We start from the raw sequence: 21671 nt of genomic DNA, 5'->3' as shown, positions 1-21671 counted from the left end.
ATGTAGCAGCCACATAACACTTCGAATCACCAATGGCATTTCTTCCAGCAGGGGAGGCAAAGTCACCTGCAAGAAACGCCGATAGTTCTGTCCTGTTAGGCAATGTGGAAGGAAGATTTTTCCCAAAATACGATCTCCAATTATCCTGGTCCACACATTCCAGCTGCACCGATACCGATGATTCGCTATCACCATACCATGGGGGTTCTGCATACTATCTCAAAAAAATGGTTCAAATGGCTCTGAGCACTATGCCACTTAACTTCTGAGGTCATCAGTCGCCTAGAACTTAGAACTAATAAACCTAACTAACCTAAGGAGAGGTCATCAGTCGCCTAGAACTTAGAACTAATAAACCTAACTAACCTAAGGACATCACACACATCCATGCCCGAGGCAGGTTTCGAACCTGCGACCGTAGCGGTCGCTCGGCTCCAGACTGTAGCGCCCAGAACCGCACGGCCACTCCGGCCGGCATACTATCTCACAGATGACTGTTATGAAAGTTTAAGATAACAATCCGCATAAAGGTGGCCTCATCTCTGAATAGGATGGATGACACAAATTCCAGAATCGCAATTGCCAGGTGAAGCAATCACTGGCATAACTGCTCCCGATGTGGAAAGTCTGTCGCTAGTAAGCCCAGCAATAAGTGTCAAGGGTAGTAAAAACTGTCATGCAAAATGTCCCACACGGTTGTCTAGCTTACCCTGTTCTGGCAGGCCAACTGCCTGGTACTGACACAGTGGTCGCCTTCCAAAGTGTTAATCACATTTTCCTCGAATCTGGTGTTCGAACATTTCAGGTATGGCCATGATTTCCTGCTTCCTGAAACGACCCTGTCTCAGACAAACGGGAAAACACTGTTGCAAACATTGAATGCTGGAGTTGTTGTCGGTGGGGATAAGTCTCCTGATACAACCATGCTGCCTGCCGCCCATTGCCATTTGCCTTTCCGTAAGTAAACACTACGTCGGCAAGCTCTCGATTCGAATACGAACCATTGCGTACAATGCTGGATCGCGTCCGCTACAAGGCGAGTCAGTAAGAGAAGTGAATTGGACACAACGTTAACAATTACTATGGTAGGAGAGGGCGCTAGGGCAAGGCGTACGAGGAACAGTATCACCCTCTAGGAGGAAACCATGCATACTGTAACTGTGGCTGCATGATACAGCGCGGAGTGAATAAATGGTCTCTAGCATGGAAACCATGCATTTATGGACATAAGTTCATTAGACCTTTTTTGTTTCATGTCCCCTCATCGATCAGTCCCTAGAGTTTGTACACGGTGGAAAAAATCACCCTGTAAAATGCGTTTTATGAAACCATGTTACATCTACGGCAAAATTCATACAATAGCGGCTGATACGTATGAGTCGCGCACGCCTGTGGATTGTTAGTACTGGAATACAAACAATAAAATATCTCCCTAACAAACCATCAATCTCGCAGTGGCCGCGCTACTTATCCCTCTGCCCCTGAGGTAAGTGGCCAACTTTACTTAGTTCCGTACCGAATTCACCAACATCAAAGCTTAAAATGTTCTGTTCTTGTAAGTATATTTGTTACTGGGCAGGAAAACTAACCTCTTAAGAGGTTATTAACGCTAGTTGACGTTCTTGCATACGTCTGTTAGTTGCTAGATGCTTGTTATAAAATACGACTGAGAACCACAAGCCACACGAATATCTGATTTGGGCCGCAGTTTGACGACCATTGATCTAACACAATGCTAAAATGTGTATGAATTGTTATGTTTCTTTATTCTTGCTGTTTTCGTTTCTTCCATTAACTGTTTATCTAAAATATCTAATTCGAACCTTGACGTCTGAATGCTAACTTTATTCATTATATAATTGTTGTTACAGAAGAAATAAAGAACTTGCAAGATATCTTTTACAGTTTTTCGTGGGTTAGGAAAACTCTTAACGTTACATGAGCTCACTAACAGGAGGCGAGTTCGAAACCCTACCATAAAGTCTCGTTGACATTACAAGCGTGCCTGGGGAAAAGTGCGCGAGGGAAACGCAAAGGGCGGGGCGCATCGTCCGCGCTCCAACTCGTCAACTTCGTCATGTCAGTCAGTGTCAGCCGCGCCCTTTCAGTACTCCTCAGCAGTCGTTGCGTTGTACGTGTATTTTTACTAGTTCGTGGTGTGATTATCTTTATTGGAATAAACAGCTGGAAAACTGTATTGAAATGGAGAGAGAAATTTATTTCGCCACTACACAAGAAAGCATAATTCATTTATAGTAAATTTCCCTTTTAGGATCAAATGAAACAAAGGAAAACATTACTCAACTCAAATGAACAATTCGACAACAAAACGTTATGTTGTCAGTAGTTGCGCAAAATGAGGCTGCTATAAAAACATCACACGAAGTACGAGGTTTGTCCGGAAAATACGTATAAAAGTTGAATAATGTCTTTATGTTACAGGTTGCAGTCACCGCCAGGTGGGACTACTGCTGTAATCAATCCCATCAACGCTCAGTTCGAGTCAGAGCACTCTGCGTGTAGGTGGGAGTGTGCGGCAGCTTGTTGACAGTTACCTTTTTTCACCTGCCGTCGGCATGGAGCTCTCTCTGAGGAACAGCGCGTCAACATCAAGTTTCTTGCAAAGCTAGGCAAGAATAGCCGTGAGAGTTTTGAGTGTTTGAAACAGGTTTACGGAGACAATTCTCTGAAGGAACCAACCGTGAACAAGTGGCTATAAAGGTTTCGGGATGGCCGAGAAGAAGTGAACGATGACTCTCGCCCAGGACGCCCGTCGACATCGAGTTCCGATGCAAATGTTGAACGAATTCGGGCTTGTGTTCTTAAAGACCGTAGATTGACAGTCAGAATGATTGCTGACGAGCTGTCAATCCCCAAAACAATCGTTCACGAAATCCTGACACAAAAATTTGAAATGAAGAAATTGTGTGCGAAAATCGTACCGAAGCTCTTGACGCCAGAACAGAAAGCAAAGAGGGTTGAGTGCTGTGAGGATTGGTTGGAAGCAGAGGAACGAGGGGACTTTCTCAACCGAGTCATCACTGGAGACGAGTCCTGGTTTTACGAATTTTATGTGGAGCTCAAATCTCAAAGCAAGGAATGGAAACTAGCAGGAGAACCGAGAATAAAAAAGTCGCGAAGATCAAGGTCCAATGTGAAGACAATGTTGATTGTTTTCTTTGATTATAGGGGCATTGTTCACAAGGAATTTGTCCCTCCCGGCCAGAGAGTGAGCGGAAATTTTTACGTTGAAATTCTGACACGTCTCAGAGCTCGTGTGGCCAGAGTTCCACCGGATTTGGCAAAAGGGGGCAGGTGGCTCCTTCATCACGACAATGCGCCCGCTCACACGTCGCTCGTTGTGCGCGAGTTTTTGGCCCGATGCACAATCACCGTGACAGACCACCCGCCTTATTCACCCGATTTAGCCCCGTGTGACTTCTTCATGTTCCCGAAATGCAAAATAGTGCTTCGGGGGTGGCACTTGGGAGATCAATCAAGGCGGAAACGACACGGCAACTGAACAACATCACAAATGAAGACTTTCAGCAATGTTATCAACAGTGGAAACGGCGTTGGCAGAAGTGTATCGCGTCTCAGGGCGAGTACTTTGAAGGAGACTATATTGTAATACCTGAATAATTGTAAAATAAAGTTATTATTCAACTTTTATACGTATTTTCCGGACGAACCTCGTATGTAATATTCTTGAAATAAAAAAAAGATAACTTTCACTGATGCTATGTTAGTGAAGCAATGTAAGATACCTGTTTCTCAAACTTTGTTTCAACGTTTGTCAAACAATAAACTAATATTGGCTGAAATAAATAAGCTTGCACTTCCAGAATCCACCTGCTGCTGCCGATAGAATATATTTCAAAATATGTTTCAGGGAATAATTAACGAGGTACAAATATGCAAATACTTTCGTCTTGATTGTGGTTCCAACAAAGATTTTTTTTCATTATTTGTGCATTACTGTACAAATCACGGTATAACAGAAAACGACTTGCTGGCAATTATAACCATGAGAGGTCACACTAAAGATTGTAATTTTATGGACGCATCTATGGATTTTGTAGAAAAATAGTGGCTTGCCTATGAGCAGTTTAATAAGGGTGTCTGCAGACGGCTGTCCGTCAATGACGGGCTTAAACATGGATTTGATAGAACTGATTAAGAAGTAATTAAATTTACCATAATTACTATGTATTCTGCATCAGAGTTCGGCCTGTTAAATTTCAAATGTTATTACAACCGCCACAAACATCATAAATTTAATTCGTGCATCTGAACTGATTCACCAAATATTTGAAGAGCTGCTGGAGGAATTGCAAGTTTATTACGGTGATTATGTCCTACACACTGCTGTCAGATGGCTAAGCAAACGAAAATTGCTGCAACAGCTTGTCCATTTGAAATCTGTAATTTTTTGTTTTTACAACAAAATAATAAAAAATATGCTGAACTTGATAATGATGATGCTGGGCATTCGCAGCATTTTGTCCCTATTGCAAAAAAGGTCAGTAAACTTAATATGGAACTAAAAATGGAATTCTTGTCAAAACGGCACGTGCCAACTATCAACTCCCATGAATACAGCCCTCAACATATAATTATTGTCATACCGGAGCACAGAGATTTAAAATTCTTATTCCTTGTATTGCAGGATTTTGATAAACATGACGCATTGCTTTAGCAGTTGCACAGTACTTGTTAATTCGATGAAGGAGTCAGTACAGCCAACAGTAAGTATTTATTATTTACCAGTTTTCAAAATACATTTCCATTTGTTACATATGTTAATGTCTAGTCTCTTATGAAAATGGATAACTGATTTGTATCCTAATTCGGTAATGAATAAACACGTAGCATTTGCACCTGAAGACTGTGTCTGACTACTTCATTGAATCAAAAATGTACTGGAGGAATTGTAGTACGCGCGTGAAGTGTTGGCCGATCACCTCCAACTTGGTACAGAGGCAGCGAGATCTGTCATTGCGGGGCGGGGGTCATGATAAGGGAATGTTTTCTTGTTTGTATTCCAGTGCTGACAACTCATGAGCATGAGTGCCTCTTACCTACCACCTCCTATGGTATAAATTTCTAACACAAGTAACACAGAATCGAGAATTGCACATTATCAAGAGTAAACTTCAAATCGACACATATTTGTAGCAAGGGATATGAAATAAAATTAAGGCTGTTGTAGTGCAAAGCAATGAGTACAAGAAAAATGACATTGAAAACATTTATGATCGTATCTCATGTTGCATATTGCCATTAAATACAATTACTGTTATTAATGAATTAGTCACCAGCACACGGAAACGCAACACAACACTTCGCCAAGCAATCACTGTGTCGCAAGTTTGAGGTCCGAGAGGGAGACAGCAGTCTAAAACAGAACAGTCAACACCAAGTTTTCCTTGTGGTATTGACTTTTAACGATTAGTACCCAGGAAGTCAACAGCAAACCTATCACTCCCTTAGTACAGCTAGTCTCTAAACACACGTCAATGCTCTGTTTCACGGAAGACTCAAACCATAAGTGGACATACGATATCGCACAGAAACAAAATATTTGGCTGGCGCTAACCTGCTACACTGTTCGTGAACATTCAGCAACAAAGCTATGAGGCAAGCGAATCACAGCGCTAGGCACCGGCAGACTACAGTGAGTGGGAATGACCTTGAGGTGTCTAATTTCGTGACAGCCGCTCTAGTATTCTGTACACAGCCTCTTTTACAGATGAACTACGCTTTCCTAAAATTCTTCCAATAAATCGAAGTCGTCCATTCACCTTCCCTACTACCGTTCTTACATGCTCATTCCCTTCCATAACGCTTTGTAATTTTACACTTAGATATATAAGCAAGGTCTGTGTCAAAAAGCACACTACTAATAATGAAGTCTGGTGTTACACAATTGTTTTTCCCACACATCTGTAACAAGTTACATTTTCCCACATTTCGAGCATTCATCACACCTACTTGGAATTTTGTTCAGTTAGGACTAAAGACCACAACAACAACATATTATCCTACTACAGTCACCTGACATCTTCCCATACATCACAGTAAACACCTACAGATTGCTGCCCGCCCTAATCATCATGTCGTTTATGTATAGAGAACAGAGCACTCCAATGACACTTCTGGCGTATTTTTATCTCTGAAGAGCAATCGGGTAGACAGCAACATACTGGATTTTATTACTTACTAAGTCTTCGAACCACTAACATATCTGGAAACCTAATCCGTAATTGGACATTCATTAACAGTTTGCACTGGGGCACCTGTCAAATGCTTTCCAGACACCTAGGAATATGGAATTTACCTGTTGCCCTCCATCCATGGTTTACAGGGTACATATGAGAAAAGAGCAAGCTGGGTTTTCCACAAGCCTTTCTAAATCCGTGCGTGCAATGTATCCATGGACAATCCAGACTATACTCAGTAAAAGTCGCCACCAACTAAAGTCCGTGTCATGTTGGAAGGCGGCAACCCCCTCTACTAGCCACTGGCACCCAACAATATTATTATTTTCCTTCCGAGCGGCTAGCAGAGAGTTACAGCTAGACAGCGAGAAACTCGCTCCTACGTGCTGCACTGTCGACGTACTTCGCGACAACCGAATTATTCATTCAGCTGTCAGGTTTTTTTTTTTTTTCCTTGTAGTAGTGTAGATGTAAATGTGCATCCGTAAATGTTTAAAGTGCTATTTTAAAAAAAGCCAGGTGATGACAAAAAATAAGAAGTGCTTCATAAGCAGGCGAGGGAGATTATTTACCGCATTTATAACTTTTTCACACGTTCACATTTGAAGACACAAGAACGGACTCCAGAACCATGTGGTGTCCGCAAGAGACTGTTAACGATAATTATAAACGAGTGTCAGAGCTGCAAGAACCGTAGAAAAAGTTGGTTTTGTGTCAACTGGAAAGCATCGAAATCGCAAGGAACCTGTAACAAATGGATGGTTTTAACAATGATGTTTTAAAGTGCTCCGTGTGAATGATGATTACCTGAAATCACAAAAACGTGTTACAGTTATACAGGAGAAAATTAGCTTCAGTGGTAAGCGTTTCGTCAGTGCGAAGAATTTTAAAAGATGTTGTTGGTTCCTGATATGTACAGAAGAGAGGTTTCAGCTCAAAGAAATGACACAGGTGCAGCACGTACTACATCACGTATAAAGGTTCACATTACAAGAGAAGGGGGTAGTTCAACATTGTATTATCTTGAAGAAACACTATTATAATCGTTCGAGGAAGATCTGCTGGAAAATTAGTGATGGTACTGGAGGTTTTCAAGTTTTCATAGGAATACGTTCTCTGCTAATTATTCTGCATGCCAACTCCTCTTCTGGTTTTATTTTTGAAAGTAAACTTGTATTTACGCGTGAGAAAACAGCAGTGACTACCATTCGGAAATGAACGCCGTCAGCTTCGTGACATGATTCACAATTCTTGTCACACCCTGCTTCTAAGTCAATCATTGCCAGTTATAATTCAATAGTTACAGGGAAAACACCAAGTGTAAATACCAAAGAAGCGGATATTTTTTCCTGGCTTAAAAATAAATATATTAAGCACAGTATAAACCAGACTTGTGCCGATCTCCTGCAACTCGTTAATTTATACAAGTCATGTGACAAATGTACCTTCCTTGCACGTCACTGAGGTCACAGTTTCGCAATTACCCATGTGTCACTGCAGTCCTATGAAATTAATTTCGCACAGGATAAGGCTATATGGTAGAAAAACATTCAAGATAACATTCACTGAATCGCTTGTGCAGGAGGCAATAGACAACATCCTACCAGTAGCGTGGCCACAGTCTGTGCGGCATGCTGAAAAGCTTCAGAAAGAATAATTTGACAGGGAAGTGATGATGGATAATAAGCCTTGATACTATCATCGTAAATTTGCAATCAGATTGTTCGGAAACACATTCAGATAGAAGTGACAGTCATACCGTATTACGATGTAGACTTTGGAACAAAGTAATATTTCTTAGAGACTTGTGGTTTAAAAATGTGTTTGTCAACATATCAGTTTTGTACTTAATAAGAACTTCCTAGCCTTTTTGATTAGGACTTTTTATCCTTTGGATTATGCACACTCTAATGTTGAGCATAATTCCCTAGGAGAAGTTAAGCTTCTCCCACCATGTTCTATGCTCTAATAACATGCGAGAACGCACCTGGATAAATTCGTCAAAAGTCAGATATTTCCACATGTAAACCCAAGTCATTTTCAAGGCATGTACTGGATAAGACCCTAAAATTATAGTAACTGTTACTGGTCGAGATATCAGTGGTTTTCGATGTTATCGGTCTTCAAAGTTGATACCACTAGGAAAACTTGTTGACTGTTTCTGTTTTAGACTGCTGTCTCCTCCTCGGACCCCGAACTTGCGACACAGTTATTGCTTGACGAAGTGTTCTGTTTTCGTGCGAGTGATTAATTCATTAATAATAATAATTGTACTTGTATTTAAAGGCAATATGCAACATGAGATACGATCAAAAATATTTGCTAAATGTTTTGAATGTCATTTTTCTTATACTCATTGCTTTGTACTGCAACAGCCTTAATTTTATTTCATATCCCATGCTACAAATACGAGGGTTGGAACTTTAATAGTGGCAACTATTTATTTACAGCTCGTACAAAATAGAAACGTGTTACAAGTTTTACTGACCTTCAAATTAGTCACCAGCAATGTGTATAACCCGTTGCCAGCAATGTGGAAGTCGTAGGATACTCTTAGCAGTGCCAGTTGTGTTGACAGTTCTAGCGGCGCGGTCTATTGCCCGATGAATTTGTAGCAGTTCTGAAGTGAATGCTGAAGTGTTTCCTTCAGTTTAGAAATCGAGTTGAACTCACGAGGGCTTAAGTCAGGGGAGTGCAGTAGGTGGTATAGCACTTACAGCAGGCCCATCTGTTAAACAAATCGATAACACTGCACGTGCTTGAGCATTGTCCTGCAAAATGATGGTCAGGTCCTGCAGAAAGAGTCGTCACTTTTGTCTCTTAAGCTGGTCGTAGGTTGTGTTCCAAAAATGAACAGCACAGAGACGGAAGTGATGACACTTTCTGCAGGACCTGAACGTCATTTTGCAGGACAATGTTAAAGCACGTACAGTGCTAGCTGTTACTGATTTATTTGACTGATGGTGCTGCTAAGTGCTATACCACCTACTGCACTCCCCTGACTTAAGCCTTCGTGAGCTCAACTCGATTTCTAAACTGAAGGAAACACTTCACAGCTTTCGCTTCAGAACTGCTACAATTTCGGCAACAGACCGCGCCGCTCAAAGTCAACACAACTGGCTCTGCTCATAGAGTAAATATCTCTGGAGTAAGCATTGCGTTCTGCGCATGTTGTCAACATTAGACAAGGATTGTCCCATGTTTTCGGGACTTCGCTGTGCATGTGTGCTTTCCTCAGAGTTTGAAGTTTATATTATCAAGAGTTTTTGTTGTGTTTTCACCGTTTGTTGATAGTGTAATAGCGATGGTGAATTACTGTTGTTGCTACGGATACAAAGAAAAATATTCGAAAGGAGGGATAGTAAGTTTATGGGTACTATGTGTAAAAATTTCGAAACGCATTATAATTAAGGCTTGATTCTGTAGACCTATTTTTCTGCGATTTTATGACTATATAATAGATATTATGGCTCGTACAAAAGCTTACAAACAGTCGCTTCCTCTCGTAAATTTGCTAGTGGAACAGGAAAGGCAATGGCTAGTTGTTTCAGCAAATACTATCCTCCATGCATTTATCAGTGACTTGGCGATTATGTATATAGATTTGAAAGACGGGAGACATAAATTCAATAGAGTGGGAGTCTGTAATTGTCTTCGTATAATGTGTGTGTCCAAACCTTTTGTTTACTATAAAGTTACAGTAGGAGACCATGTTAAGTGTGTCTAGGACATGGAGAATGATTGTGTGTGATTTATATTTTAGTTTCCCGAAGGATGAACAATGAGTAAAGACGTGGCTCCAGAAAATGAGGAGGAGTAATTTTGTCCCCACAAAATATTCCATAGTATGTTCAAAACTCTTTGAAGAGGAATGTTTAGAAAGAGAAAAATTTGGACATGTGTGGCTGAAGGTAGATGCTATACCAACTATTTTTAATTTTCCACTACACCTACTACCAATTTCTGCATTCAGCTTAAATATATTTTCTGCACAAATCAAATAAAAAACACAATAGTGTAGCTGATCAAAGTACACATTCATCTTCTTTGGTGTATTTTGCCTTCAATTTATTTTCTTCGCCATTTGATTAAGAAGCGTAAAATATTAGTAAACATGTCCCCAAACTCTTTCATTTGTGTCACTTTCCACTTCCCTTAATGGTGTTATATGGGTTGACTGTTACGTGACCAACTGTATTTGCTTTACAGTACATTTATTCTCCGATCGCCTTTTTTCCCCCTTCTTACTCAGTCTACTATTTATTTAATAAACTCGGAGCAAGTACGTAAAATGCGTTAAATAAACACATCAAAGTGTCACCAGTAAGAAAAATGATGCTTTAGGTAGCAAAAACGAGAAAATAAATACGCAGAAATAAGGACGAATTAGCAGGGATATAATCACCAATGTGAGGCAAATTCGGTGTTTTTCGGACACTTGCAAAAGTACTAGCGTACTGTCAAGTCGTTTTGCAAGACTATCACTGCAAAAATGTACCTCAGGCTCTGCAATACTATAAAGTGCCGTATCATACCGAAAACTACCAAAAATCGAGTGTGACACCTATCGCAAAGAAGCAGAATGCAATATCACTTGCCCTTAAAATTTACTTAGCTGGTTTATTCCCGGTATCAAATGGATACTGTTAAAATGTCTGCGCAACATACATAAATAATCCACGACACGTACGAAAAGAATCCGTCTGTACTAGGGATGTAGTGACATTCGAAATACACAGGGCGCTATACGGACAAACCAAAGCCTTGTGAAAAATAACTAGACTCACTGATGGCGCTACAGTCGCGGGACAATTTGAACCTTCGGCTGGACGCCATTATAGTGGCTGTAGTCTGATGTGTTGTGTACTGTGTAGTACTGTTGTTTATGAAGACCCTCATTCAACGTTGTATATTTGTTGGGGCGTACATACAGTATTTGTTACTCGTAAGTCTACTATCTGTACATTCCAATCAAAAGAAGTACAATGGTGAAGAGTTGTGCAGCTATGAATTGTACAAATAAATTCGAGAAAGGAACGAATATTACATTTCACAGGTATGTGGATATTTTAAGTTGTTTTGTATCTCAGTGCACTTGCTTGGTAAATGTTTTTGTAACACGGTATTAGCATAATGTCTGTGCATATATTTGCAGGTTTCCTTTCTCAAAACCACAGCCGTTACAAAAATGGTTACACGCTGTCAGGAGGCAAGATTTCCGACCGACAGAATACCATTTTATATGTTCCAATCATTTTGAAGAAAGTTGTTTCCTTGAAAATTACGTAAATCGCAGAAAGCTGAATGATGATGCTGTTCCATCCATCTTTCTTTTCCGGACCATATACAGCAGAAGATAAATTTTTCTTTGTGAACCACATTTTATTTTAACTATAAAAGTTGAGTTGCAAGCAACACGAAATTTGAGTTAGCAGGCTTTTTGTCGTTATAAAATGCAACTGAATGTGTGTAATTGTAATCTGATTTCACAACTTCTCTCGATGGAACAGTTGTTGAGTTTTATTTATTATATGAAAAAACCACACATATAAACTGAAGTGTACATCTTCGAAAGTAAATATTTTGACTAATGCGATACTGGATGCCTGCCTGAAGTCTTGTTTGTTGTAACTGGCTGATCGGTAGTGTTTTCATGGTCTAGGTTAGGTTGAAACTTGATAATTTGGTCGTGAGTTGCCAAAGCACTACGCCATATATAACGCACTTTTCGTCGTAATATCTAAATCAAGGTAGTCAGAAAATATCTATTAACATAGTGGGCAATTCTTCGAGTATTTTGATGCATTTTGCGTACATCTATCGTAAATGAACTACGAAAAATGCTAGGGGTCCAGTGCATAACTTTTAGCTACGGCAGATTCCATGTAGTACGTAAGATAAATTCATAAACAGTGACTAGTTGCTGTTTGTTCATAAATTAAAAAGTATATTGCAGTAAAGTATTTAAATGGGGCATTATGTTTGTGACCTAACTCAAGAGAAGGCATTTTATAACCAAAAGCGATGTACAAACATTCGAACTCCGCGCGTCAGTTTACCACTCTAATGGCCGCCACCCAGCTATTCAATTTGTCCGCGCTTCACGGTCGACCACTCGTGCGGTTGTGGGGGCCTGGGACAAACACACGACGTCCCGAGAACACGTGACCAGGCAGGCTATGTATGTTGACAACACAAAAATCTGTTCTGCGCATATGAATACTCACTCCAGAGATTTTACTCTATGGCTCTGCTAAGAGTATCCTACGACTTCCACATTGCTGCCAACAGATGACTACTTTGAAGGTCAGTAAAACTTTGAAACACGTATCTATTTTGTACGAGCTATAAATAAATAGTTGTCACTATCAAAGATCCAACCCTCGTATGTATCAGTTTGAAGCTTACACTCGATAATGTTCTCGAATCTGTGTTACTTCTGTTTGAAAATTATACCATAGGTGGTGATAGGTAAGAGGCGCTAACGTCCGTGAGTTGTCATCACTGGAATACAAACAAGAAAACGTTCTGTTTTTACGCCCCCCGCTACTCCCGATGACAGGCGTCTAAAGCTAGCGAAATGAGGGATGCTCAAGTAGCGGACCTACCGATAGATGGCTCTACCAGCTGGTTACTGTCGTCTGTATTGTGCGCCATATTCGAATTTGACGAGAAGTTTCTCTCGGTCTGTACGGTGTATAAGGAATTAAGGATTATCGAAATGGTGATTTCTTGTTCCGCTTTCAATTGTACGAAGTGATGGAGTAAGGAAAGTGACTTACCATTTCACAGGTAATAGGACTACCGATACAATACGATAAAAATACAGACTTAGTGCGTTTGCTAATTCGATGTTTTTGAACAGGTTTCCTCTAAAGCACCCAGAGCTGAAACCCGAAGCAGTGCCATCATGTTTTGACTTTCCGACACATTTGATGCCACCAAATAAACAGCCACGATGACATGTTGTTAGGATTTTGAGTGACAACGATGCTTCTCTATTTGAAGTAGCTAATTAATTTCCTTGCTGTGTGTGTGTTTTTTTTTTTACTTTTGTGAATTTATTTCGTACGGACACAAATAGGCAACATAGGTCTAAGCAATGTTGTAATACAGGTCCATATTTGTGTTTTCAGCGCTCTGTCATGGAATCTGTGCTCGATTTGCCCACAGCAGAAGCTACTGATTGCGTGGAGAATGTTGTCAATGAGAATTCTTCCGTGGAAAGCCTGTCCCTTTATCCAATGCAGAAGCTGCGAATTGTGTCGAAAACGTTAGATAAGGATGTTTTCACACCACCAAAGTTTTCTTAAAATATTTTTTCACCAAGCCTTGAGTTATTTCAGTCATATATAACGAAATTATTTCTTTATTTCAGAGTGCAGTTGGTTCTTCAGTAATTGATTATGGTATACAGTCGAAAGTAGAAATGGAAGACAGGGCGACCGAAACTTGTAATTTTTTCTCAGACATTGTGCACGAATTAAAACGTAAACTGAAGTGCGTCCGTGAAAAACTTCGAAGAAGAGAGAAGAAAGTGTTTTCCATGGATGACATCATAAGTTCATTGAAGAAGGGGCATCTTCCTGATAACTTCCTCAATCATCAGAAAGGAACACAAGTGGAATTAGTGTGCAATTTAGTGAACTCTCTCTCGTCAAACGGGTGGCAAGTGTAGACTGTGAACCTGGCTTCTTAATAGATGTTTTTAAGTACATTGATTTGAATCCAATTCTAAGGGACCAGTTCTGTGATTCATGTCTAATTGTAGACAGTATGACAATTAGGAAGCAAGTAGTTTGGGACCAAGGAACTAAGCAATACACAGGTTTTTTAGACTTTGGTGGGGAAGTGCTTCAGTCAAAAGAAGTAATAGAGGCATCTGAGGCTCTGGTTTTCATGCTTGTCTCTCTATTAAAGGCAGATTTAAATGTCCGATTGCGTATTTCTTTATCAACGGTGTACAGGCAAATAATCAGGCCACACTGATAAAATCTGCTTTAGAGAGGCTGCATAGTTCTGGCATTAGGGTTTGGTGTGTTACACGTGATAGCTGCAAGGTAAATATAAACACTTTATGTCCATGTGGCTGTACTTTAAATTTTTCCAAGGGTGATTTTAAAAGCCACTTTCCTCACCCTGTGGAAAAATACAATGTTTGTTGTATCTTGGACAGGTGTCATATGATTAAGTTAGCCAGAAATGCTCTAGCATAAGTATCTGCTATTGAGTCTCCAACTGGCATTATTAAATGGCATTTCATTGAGCAATTGAACAAGGTACAACAAGAAGAAGGTATGACATTTGCCAACAAACTATCAGGACAATATATAAGTTATGTAAATAGAAAAATGAATGTTTCATTAGCTGCACAGACTTTGAGTTCTAGTGTGGCAGATAGTATAGAGTTTTTGAGGAGGGTTGGTGATCCAAATTTTAAAGGAAGTGAAGAAACAGTAGAATTTTTGTATTATATTGATAGGATTTTTGATATTCTGAACTCCAGAAATCCATTAGGTAAAGGGTATAAGAGCCCCCTGAGACTTGACAACCGATCTTATTGTCTTAGTATTTTCAGAGATATTGAAAATTATATCAAAAGCTTAAAAGTGAATGGTGTTCAGTTGCTGCTCCATGCAAGAAATACTTTTGCTTTTGGGATGATTTTCAATATGCAATCTGTCAGGCACATAGGTCTGGCAAGTATGCTTCGTGTTGAATCTCCTCTGAAGTATTTGCCAACACATAAACTGTCACAAGACCACATAGAGCTTTCTTTCCTGCATTTGGTCCAGAGGTGGTTGGAACAACAATCCAAATGCATACCAGTTCAAATGTGCCATGAGAAAGTTGCTCTTGGGCAACAGTGTCACTGCAATGAATGGGAATTGCTCAAATTTTAATGTGTGTAGTTTGCCACCTGTTTATAATTTTCATGCAAGAAAGCATGTAGTAGAAAGTGATGAAAGTGCTGCAGAAAATGAAGTAGAGAAGTGGTGTGCACTTCTTGATGATAAGATTAAGTTCCCATTTTACAAGCAAAACATACTCTATTATATTGCAGGGTGTGTGTCATTGCGCCTTTCAAGGCAGATCACATGCAAAGACGGTCTTCACATACTGAAGCCACCAGTAGTTAAATCTGCATTGGAATGTGATGCTCTCTGTGCTTTTCCTAATATGGCCAATAAAAATGCATTTGTAAATTTTGTTAACTGGGGGAAATTGGTTAAAACAAGTGACTGTATGTACTCTGTTTTAGAATACTCAGAGAAACTGTTTCAGATGTTTGTGATTGCTGGGGACATGCGATACAAATATATACAGGCCAAGATTTTGCATTGTGTTAAAAATAAATTTGTAGATTACCCATTTCCTGCTCTTGGTCATGATTACCATAATGAAATTGGGATTGAGGACTTACATCAGACTCAACTTGTTTGTAAGATTGCATCCCTGTACTCCTGCATATGCTTAAAAACATATGGAAAAAAAAATGTCTGCTGAGAAAATTTTAAACAACAAATCAAGTATAAGGCAGAAGTTAAACTCATTGTTTAATCATGTATAGTTCTAAAATTGTAAAATATTGTGCAATGGGACATTCCATGCAGATGGGTGTGACATTTTGACAGATTTTTTAAAACTATTTTGTCCATAGATTTGTTGTTGTGTAATGATGAACTTCAAAGGATGAATCACATGTAAGTAAAATTAACTCTTTACATCCTGTGTAGATATTGTAACAAAATTATATTTGTTTATTATATAAGCTTATTTTAAGATGTTTGGTGTTACAAAATATGCACTTGCATTAGAAACAGGTAATTTGTGTGAAATTAATGAAAAAAATGTTCTGGGACTTATTTGACAGATGGCTTTCAGTGTGAGAAAATATTTCCCTCAATAACTATGTTAACTTGAATTTTTCACTTCAAGAAAAAGTTTAATCACAGGATGGATGTGATCTAATGGAGTATGCAGTGGACCTATGTTTCAAACAGTAATGTTTGTGGATACTCTGCAACATAAGAGCAATAAAATTGTTACTCTTAATTCTTGTTTTAATACTTTCTAGAATGAACACAATGTTCCAATTGATCGTAAGCATTCTTATTACTTTAGAACCATTCTAGAATAAGGGGGCCTGATTCAGGCAAAACCTAATTCTCTGAATTTTATCTTTATTTTGCTAGCAGGTCTTTCTATTACATTTTCCTGTGTTGAGGAGGAGGGGCGGGAGGGGGGGGGGGGAAGAATGCAAATAATCATATAGAATTCTCTTTCTAGCACTACAGAATACAGTGATTACAGTTACACTTGGAAATCTAGGAACTTTCAGTATTCATGTTATATGCCTAATTTTCATCATTTACCTTGATTATATGGTTACACGTTTTGCTAATTTGAACTATGTACTACATGTTAAAAAGATTTTGTGTGGGCATAGTAATAAAAGCATTTCATTTTGTTAGTTCATATTTCCCATACGGAACTGAAATTATCAAGTTATGATGACAAAGGAAGGAATTAACATTAAGGAATCTTACTTCACAGAAATTATCTAACAATGGTTACACTTTTTGCTAGTTAACTTTAACATAAACCATTTAGTTTTCCATTAAGAGTGAAAGCAGTTGCACGAGTCACATAAAGAACAAAGTTTCCCATAGGGAACTAAAGTATTTTACGTTTGAGTTATTGCAGATCCAAAGTATTGTGCTCTTCATATTTCTATTTTAAAAGTTTGTAACTCAAATACACAGACATTTTGGAATCTGTACATACATGTGTGTAGCAAGGTACTTTTCATGTGCCATGTGGAATCTTTAATTTTCTGGTTTAAATATAATTTATTTCATGAATTACCTTTAATACCAACAATGTCTGCAAGCATTATTTACCATTTCGAAGAAGAAATATTAGTGTACAGAATAACAAACCTAATGAAAAATGCAAGAGATTGTTCTGTACGGAACTTGGAATGGCTCTTTATCAATAGCAGGTAAAAAGAAGGCTTCTATTAAATGTTCAAAGAAACCAGTCAGTACCTCTTGATTCACCATAGAGGTGATACAGTAATAAAACAATTTACTTTTTTTCAGAATTTCTGCTAAGTATTAAAAGTGTGAAGACCTATTCAATTAGTATTTGCTTTACCAATAACCTGTAGTACAAGCACACATGTTGTTGTTGTTGTTGTTGTTGTTGTTGTGGTCCTCAGTCCTGAGACTGGTTTGATGCAGCGCTCCATGCTACTCTATCCTGTGCAAGCTTCATCATCTCCCAGTACCTACTGCAACCTACATCCGTCAGAATCTGCTTAGTGTATTCATCTCTTGGTCTCCCCCTACGATTTTTACCCTCCACGCTGCCCTCCAATACCAAATTGGTGATCCCTTGATGCCTCAGAACATGTCCTACCAACCGATCCCTTCTTCTGGTCAAGTCGTGCCACAAACTTCTCTTCTCCCCAATCCTATTCAATACCTCCTCATTAGTTATGTGATCTACCCATCTAATCTTCAGCATTCTTCTGTAGCACCACATTTCGAAAGCTTCTATTATCTTCTTGTCCAAACTATTTACCGTCCATGTTTCACTTCCATACATGGCTACACTCCATACAAATACTTTCAGAAATGACTTCCTGACACTTAAATCTATACTCGATGTTAACAAATTTTTCTTCTTCAGAAACGCTTTCCTTGCCATTGCCAGTCTACATTTTATATCCTCTCTACTTCGACCATCATCAGTTATTTTGCTCCCCAAATAGCAAAACTCCTTTACTACTTTAAGTGTCTCATTTCCTAATCTAATTCCCAAGCATCACCCGACTTAATTCGACTACATTCCATTATCCTCGTTTTGATTTTGTTGATGTTCATCTTATATCCCCCCTTCAAGATACCATCCATTCCGTTCAACTGCTCTTCCAAGTCCTTTGCTGTCTCTGACAGAATTACAATGTCATCGGCGAACCTCAAAGTTTTTATTTCTTCTCCATAGATTTTAATACCTCCTCCGAATTTTTCTTTTGTTTCCTTTACTGCTTGCTCAATATACAGATTGAATAACATCGGGGAGAGGCTACAACCCTGTCTTACTCCCTTCCCAACCGCTGCTTCCCTTTCATGTCCCTCAACTCTTATAACTGCCATCTGGTTTCTGTACAATTTGTAAATAGCCTTTCACTCCCTGTATTTTACCCCTGCCAACTTTAGAATTTGAAAGAGAGTATTCCAGTCAACATTGTCAAAAGCTTTCTCTAAGTCTACAAATGCTAGAAATGTAGGTTTGCCTTTCCTTAATCTTTCTTCTAAGATAAGTCGTAAGGTCAGTATTGCCTCACGTGTTCCAGTATTTCTACGGAATCCAAACTGATCTATCCCCGAGGTCGGCTTCTACTAGTTTTTCCATTCGTCTGTAAAGAATTCGTGTTAGTATTTTGCAGCTGTGGCTTATTAAACTGATTGTTCTGTAATTTTCACATCTGTCAGCACCTGCTTTCTTTGGGATTGGAATAATTATATTCTTCTTGAAGTCTGAGGGTATTTTACCTGTCTCATACATCTTGCTCACCAGATGGTAGAGTTTTGTCAGGACTGGCTCTCCCAAGGCCGTCGGTAGTTCCAATGGAATGTTGTCTACTCCGGGGGCCTTGTTTTGACTCGGGTCTTTCAGTGCTCTGTCAAACTCTTCACGCAGTATTGTATCTCCCATTTCATCTTCATCTACATCCTGTTCCATTTCCATAATATTGTCCTCAAGTACATAGCCCTTGTATAGACCCTCTATATACTCCTTCCACCTTTCTGCTTTCCCTTCTTTGGTTAGAACTGGGTTTCCATCTGAGCTCTTGATGTTCATACAAGTGGTTCTCTTATCTCCAAAGGTCTCCAATTTTCCTGTAGGCAGTATCTATCTTACCCCTAGTGAGATAAGCCTCTACATCCTTACATTTGTCCTCTAGCCATGCCTGCTTAGCCATTTTGCACTTCCTGTCGATCTCATTTTTGAGACGTTTGTATTCCTTTTGGCCTGCTTCATTTACTGCATTTTTATATTTTCTCCTTTCATCAATTAAATTCAATATTTCTTCTGTTACTCAAGGATTTCTACTAGCCCTCGTCTTTTTACCTACTTGATCCTCTGCTGCCTTCACTACTTCATCCCTCAAAACTACCCATTCCTCTTCTACTGTATTTCTTTCCCCCATTCCTGTCAATTGTTCCCTTATGCTCTCCCTGAAACTCTGTACAACCTCTGGTTCTTTCAGTTTATCCAGGTCCCATCTCCTTAAATTCCCACCTTTTTGCAGTTTCTTCAGTTTTAATCTACAGGTTATAACCAATAGATTGTGGTCAGAGTCCACATCTGCCCCTGGAAATGTCTTACAATTTAAAACCTGGTTCCTAAATCTCTGTCTTACCATTATATAATCTATCTGATACCTTCCAGTATCTCCAGGGTTCTTCCATGTATACAACCTTCTATCATGATTCTTAAACCAAGTGTTAGCTATGATTAAGTTGTGCTCTGTGCAAAATTCTACCAGGCGGCTTCCTCTTTCAATTCTTAGCCCCAATCCATATTCACCTACTACGTTTCCTTCTCTCCCTCTTCCTACACTCGAATTCCAGTCACCCATGACTATTAAATTTTCGTCTCCCTTCACTATCTGAATAATCTCCTTTATTTCATCATACATTTCTTCAATTTCTTCGTCATCTGCAGAGCTAGTTGGCATATAAACTTGTACTACTGTAGTAGGTGTAGGCTTCGTATCTATCTTGGCCACAATAATGCGTTCACTATGCTGTTTGTAGAGTAGAGCTGCATGTCCTCGGGGAAAAATTACGGCTGTAGTTTCCCCTTGCTTTCAGCCGTTCGCAGTACCAGCACAGCAAGGCCGTTTTGGTTAATGTTACAAGGCCAGATCAGTCAATCATCCAGACTGTTGCCCCTGCAACTACTGAAAAGGCTGCTGCCCCTCTTCAGGAACCACATGTTTGTCTGGCCTCTCAACAGATACCCCTCCGTTGTGGTTGCACCTACGGTACGGCCATCTGTATCGCTGAGGCACGCAAGCCTCCCCACCAACGGCAAGGTCCATGGTTCGTGGGGGGAAATGAGACACTTAAAGTAGTAAAGGAGTTCTGCTATTTGGGGAGTAAAATAACCGATGATGGTCGAAGTAGAGAGGATATAAAATGTAGACTGGCAATGGCAAGGAAAGTGTTTCTCAAGAAGAGAAATTTGTTAACATCGAATATAGATTTAGGTGTCAGGAAGTCGTTTCTGAAAGTATTTGTATGGAGTGTAGCCATGTATGGAAGTGAGACATGGACGATAACTAGTTTGGACAAGAAGAGAATAGAAGCTTTCGAAATGTGGTGCTACAGAAGAATGCTGAAGATAAGGTGGGTAGATCACGTAACTAATGAGGAAGTATATAATAGGATTGGGGAGAAGAGAAGTTTGTGGCACAACTTAACTAGAAGAAGGGATCGGTTGGTAGGACATGTTCTGAGGCATCGAGGGATCACAAATTTAGCATTGGAGGGCAGCGTGGAGGGTAAAAATCGTAGAGGGAGACCAAGAGATGAATACACTAAGCAGATTCAGAAGGATGTAGGTTGCAGTAGATACTGGGAGATGAAGAAGCTTGCACAGGATAGAGTAGCATGGAGAGCTGCATCAAACCAGTCTCAGGACTGAAGACCACAACAACAACATGCTGTTTGTAGTAGCTTACCCGCATTCCTATTTTCCTATTCATTATTAAACCTACTCCTGCATTACCCCTATTTGACTTTGTGTTTATAACCCTGTAGTCACCTGACCAGAAGACTTGTTCCTCCTGCCACCGAACTTCACTAATTCCCACTATATCTATCTTTAACCTATCCATTTCCCTTTTTAAATTTTCTAACCTACCTGCCTGATTAAGGGATCTGGCATTCCACGCTCCGATCCGTAGAACGCCAGTTTTCTTTCTCCTGATAACGACATCCTCTTGAGTAGTCCCTGCCCGGAGATCTGAATGGGGGACTATTTTACCTCCAGAATATTTTACCCAAGAGGCGCCATCATCGTTTAATCATACAGTAAAGCTGCATGCCCTCGGGAAAAATTACGGCCGTGGTTTCCCCTTGCTTTCAGCCGTTCGCAGTACCAGCACAGCAAGGCCGTTTTGGTTTTTGTTACAAGGCCAGATCAGTCAATCATCCAGACTGTTCCCCTTGCAACTACTGAAAATGCTGCTGCCCCTCTTCAGGAACCACACGTTTGTCTGGCCTCTCAACAGATACCCCTCCGTTGTGGTTGCACCTACAGTACGACTATCTGTATCGCTGAGGCACGCAAGCCTCCCCACCACAAGGTCCAGGTAATTATGGGAGTCAAGAGTTATGTTAAAATTAATGATACTGACTGGTATTACTT

The sequence above is a fragment of the Schistocerca cancellata genome, chromosome 3 (genome assembly GCF_023864275.1).
Source record: "Schistocerca cancellata isolate TAMUIC-IGC-003103 chromosome 3, iqSchCanc2.1, whole genome shotgun sequence".
In the NCBI taxonomy this organism is placed as follows: Eukaryota; Metazoa; Arthropoda; class Insecta; order Orthoptera; family Acrididae; genus Schistocerca; species Schistocerca cancellata.
The sequence above is the reverse complement of the archived record's forward strand: the minus strand, read 5'-3'. Positions refer to the sequence as shown.